The following is a 5,025-nucleotide window of genomic DNA, read 5'->3' as shown; positions in this document are numbered from 1 at the left end:
AATTGCCTAGCCCTTGCTAATCCAAGGAAAGGTCCACTATTTTGCTGCACATAAGGGCATAAGGAGCTTTTGGTTTTTGGTTTTGTTTTTCCTTTCTGAAAACTTCTAAATGTGCTATAAGAGATGGTCACTTCTAAAACAAATGTTCTAAGCCATGCACAAGAGGTATTTGGGCTGACAAATTGATCAATTCAAAGAAAAATATGTTCACTGAACTGTATGCATGGAGCTCCTAGGAGGGTTAATAGTTATTGACAAAAGCTCCTGAGTGTAGTTTACAATATCTGCTTTCACCACCCTCAGTGACTGTTCAATTTCAGCCTTGTTTAATTTGATCCTAAGGATTTCAGCGGCCACTCTATGAAAACATAGGAAGAGAGAGGCTGCTGTCTTAGCTGAGACAAAATGGCTACTGAGATCATTTTCCTGGCAAAACCGTAGGTGTTTATCAGGTTTTACTGTTCTCATATGCTCCAAATCAATTTTATTGCCCACCAAGGCCACCAGTGGCTGGACTCATGACTCTTCATTCACTTTGTTCTCAAAACTTTGGTAATTTGTAATATCACAAGGCAAGAGGGCTCCCTGTGCTCCACAGATATATTTATCCAACATCTCATCTCAGATTGTTTGCCCTCCTATATCCCAAACTTGAAGAGAAATATTTAGGTTTCCCTAGCAATGTTATCTTTCTCAAAAGAGAAATCTGGCACTATGGATTATGCTGTTTCCCAGAAGTTTTCCTTTAGTAAAATGGTGGTGGCTAAGGAGAACTGTTTTCAGTCCCATTTATCATAACATGTTAATGCTTCCCAGAACCCGCCATTCTTATATTCTAGGTCACAGTCCTGATATTCAAATGCTAATCTCAAATGCCATTTTATTCATCAACTCTTCACTTTCCAAATTTCCCCTTTTTGTTCTGAATCCCTTGCCTTCTACAGGTAGCAGTGATGAAAATGCCACCCGTGTCCCTAATTTTTCCATCCCAAGCCCAAGGCCCTGAACTCTCTTCATCAATGCCTTCTCTGGCAGTATCATTTGTGCCCAAATAAATGGAAATGGTCAGTAGTGGATGGCAGTCATCTGACTGGACAGGTCATGGGATGTGTCTCTGTCATGTACTAGATACATGCTCCGGGAAGACCATGGATTGCTTTATTATTGTTATTATGTGGATAGATTCTCACCTTTAGATCATCTCCCTGTGCTATGAGGTGACAGGAATGGCATCCTTGGTCTAACATAACAAAAAAACAGACACCAACAACAATGACTGGCATCTAGAACTTCAGCATTTGCAAAACACTTTATAAATAATTACTTCATCTCATCCTCACAACAACCTTGTGAAGGAGGTGTGATTAGTATCTCAATTTTACAGAAGGGGAAACTGAGACAGAAAGCAGTTCAAGTGACTTGCCCAAGGTCACCCAGCAAGTAAACAAGTCTTAGGGAGACTTTGTCCCTAGGTCTTCCTGCCTCTCAGTCTGACACTCTGGAGCTGCCTCTAAGCTAATGTTAATAGATGGCCTAGAAACAACACAATTATCAGCACATTCTGTCGCCTTTTCTGCAGCTCTTCCATTGTGGAAGTGGAAGGACAGAGAAGACTAAGAGCGATTTTTTCCCTTCCTTTGTTTCAAAGAATGCCAAGGCCAAGAAATTCATTCCTTAATAGCCAAGCTATTGGCAATGTTCTTAGCTGGGCTGCTCCTCACACAACAGACTCACTTTGTCCAAGGTAACAGACCCGAAGCCTGTCCAACGTCACTGAATTGCACAGTACTCACATCCCACTCCAATAGTCTTTGAAAGCCCAAGGTCTTCTCTATGCCACATCAGAATAGGCTGAGGGGGGAGGTTAGCCAATTCAAAAAGAATTCTGTGAGACATAATCCAACTTCTGATTGATCAGCAATGGGAGAGAAGTTGAGTTTTAGAGAAGGGAGAGTGTGAGTCTGAAGAGACCAGGGTTCAAATTCTGACTTTGCTACTTATAATTTGTATGGCTTGGTGCAAGTCAACTTCACCTTTTGGAATCTCAGGTTTCTCACATGCAAAAATCTATCCAAAAAAAAAAAAACGAAACGAAAATCTATCAAGAAGTATTTATTAAGCACTGGGGATATAAGTACAATGTGGAAACAGCCCCTTGTTGTGCAGTGGATAGAGCAAGAACCCCCAAGTTTACATCTGGCCTCAAACACTACTAGCTGTGCGAGCCGGAGCAAGTCACTTATACTCTCTCTGTCTCAGTTTCTTCATCAGTAAAGTTGGGGATAATAATAGCACCTGCTTCCCAGGGTTGTTGTGAGAATCATGTGAGATAACATTTACAAAGAACTTTCCAAACATTAAAGAATTATAGAAATGTAAGTTATTATTATCATTATTTATTATTGGTGTTACATTTAAAATTTAATAGAGGAGAAAATATATAGAAAACATATATCCACAGTAGACAGGAAGCAGTATTAGAGGAGATGGCTGGGAGATGAAGATTTGACTAGATTAAGGTTTCTTAACGTAGGGGTCTTGAAGTCATTACAATATTTTTGTAATTATATTTTAATCATGTTTTTGTAATCTTATGCATTTAAAAGCATTTTTCTGAGAAGTGTCCCTTGACTTGACCAGACTCCCAAAGGAGCCTGAGACACAAAATTAAGTTAAGAATATTAAGACTTGATAATACATAAGGTCCCTTCCAATTTTAAATATCTGATCATCCAAATTTGCAGTTCACCCATTTTACTAGAAGGCAAACCATATAGCATCAAATTCATGACTTAGCGGTTCTACAGATTGGGCTCCTGGGAGAACTAATTTTAATTTACTGCAATGAATCAAACTGGATGTTTTATTCAAACAACCTAATACTATTAACAACAAGAAATGGATGGTGGCACTACTATTAATGTAAGTTAAATATTCTCCCATGAGCATCCTAGCAGAGTACACAGACTCCTGAAGGAACAATAAAGAAGCCTCCTAGGAGCTACTAATTATCTTTCTTGGTAACTGGTGTTTCTTAGAGGTTAATGGCCACATGCTGGCCCTGTGGACTAGCAGGACTTTTCTACTGGTATTTGGGCCAGTGGTGTCCTACTTAGTTTTGATGTCACCCAATGACTGGAAGATATAGTAGTTAATCTGAAACCTAGACCAAGATTCCCTTGGCAATGGATATAGGTATAGTTGGCTTTCTCAACTTTTGCCTAATCTTTGTCACTCCTGTTGTAAGTTAATAATGATTAATGATGCTCTAAGAAACATTAGAATGTTATTGTGGGGGCAGCTAGGTGGCGCAGTGGATAGAGCACCGGCCCTGGAGTCAGGAGTACCTGAGTTCAAATCCGACCTCAGACACTTAACACTTACTAGCTGTGTGACCCTGGGCAAGTCACTTAACCCCAATTGCCTCACTTAAGGGGGAAAAAAAGAATGTTATTGTGATTGGGATAGACCCCAACCCACTTTAGATGTGTATGAACAGGGGGCAGCTAGGTGGCACAGTGGTTGAAGCACCAGCCCTGGATTCAGGAGGACCTGAGTTCAAATCCGGCCTCAGATACTTACTAGCTGTGTGACCCTGGGCAAGTCACTTAACCCTCATTGCCCTGGGGAAAAAAAAGATGTGCATGAACAGCCACCATGCTTCAAATGTCCATTGGCATCCTCATCTTCACATGAGGCTCAGTTTAGGTGCTACCCATTTTTGAAACTTCCTCTGAGTTTCTAGCTTGTTAGCACTCCCATAGTGCCTTACACATTTCAGAGAGACCAGACCTATAATTTCACTGGTATAAAGAATGCACAGTGGGGCAGCTAGGTGGTGCAGTGGCTAGAGCACTGGCCCTGGAGTCAGGAGTATCTGAGTTCAGATCTGGCCTCAGACATTTAACACTTATTAGTTGTGTGACCCTGGGCAAGTCACTTAACCCCAATTGCCTCACTAAAAAAAAAAATAAATAAAAAGAATGCACAGAGAGAAAACATCCTCTATCAATTCAGGCTAGCACTTGCTCTTTAACTTATAGTCACAAAGAGTTGCCTGGGGCAATGAATGGTTAAGTGATTTGCCTGAGTTCATACAACCAGTATGTGTGAGAGGCAGAATTTGAATCCAAGTCTTCTTGATTTTGAGTTAGCTCCCTATCCACTATGCTACACTGACTCATACAGTAGACATTTCACAAATCTTTCCCGAAAGAATAAAACAATTAAAAAATGAATGAATGAGGACATCCATCACTAGGAAGGTTAGGATTAAGGTCTTATCCAACCAACATTGTCAGAAAAAAGTTTTCTCCATAAAATAAATGCCTACCAAGGCATGGCATGTGCCCAATCTAAATGCTATAGCTCTCTAGTACAGTGCTCTGCATATACTTGGTACTTCATTAAGATTATTAAATTGATAATATAGTTGAAAGTGTTTGAGTATCTATGTATTATTATTTTCCAGTGTATCTTTTTCTAGAGTACTCTCTACATACTGATGTATGGTCTAGGGTTTACTAGTGTCAGAAGCAATAACCAAAATGGTCCCACTTATCTTAAAATATTGGAAACCCAACAATCTCTATGATTTATACCATGAAGATATGATAGGGTTGGAAAATGAAATCTGAAAGATAAAAGTTAGAGTGGGGATGTTTTATGTGATAGCAGTTTTGGAATTGGCATTGATCTAACCCGTCTTGCTCTAAGAAACAATTCTGTTCACCCATGAGTGACCAGCCAATAAAAGTGCTGGGTCACAATGCCCTGTTCCTTTGTCCTGTCAACTTTGCTGTAATTCACTAGGAAAGTGACCAGCTAGATTACCTGTTATCATCACTTACACAGTTGTAGCCCCTGAAGGAAAAAATATTTTGAAGAGAAAATATGGTCTTATTTCCCTTATATAAAGGTGCTTCCTTTTTTGATAGATCTCACAAGGACTTGTAAGGACATTTTGTCACACACTGATCTAGAAACTAGAGAGCATTATAGAACATAAAATCCTTTGTTTCTCAA

General features: G+C 39.7%; 1 pseudogene; it reads right to left on the bottom strand.

Moving 5' to 3' along the window:
* Window positions 1-207: 207 nt before the first annotated feature.
* Window positions 208-691, bottom strand: LOC122726473 (annotated as a pseudogene).
* Between the last annotated feature and the right edge of the window lie 4,334 nt (window positions 692-5,025).

This window comes from Dromiciops gliroides, chromosome 4 (genome assembly GCF_019393635.1).
Source record: "Dromiciops gliroides isolate mDroGli1 chromosome 4, mDroGli1.pri, whole genome shotgun sequence".
Classification (NCBI taxonomy): Eukaryota; Metazoa; Chordata; class Mammalia; order Microbiotheria; family Microbiotheriidae; genus Dromiciops; species Dromiciops gliroides.
This window is presented reverse-complemented; position numbering and strand designations above follow the sequence as displayed.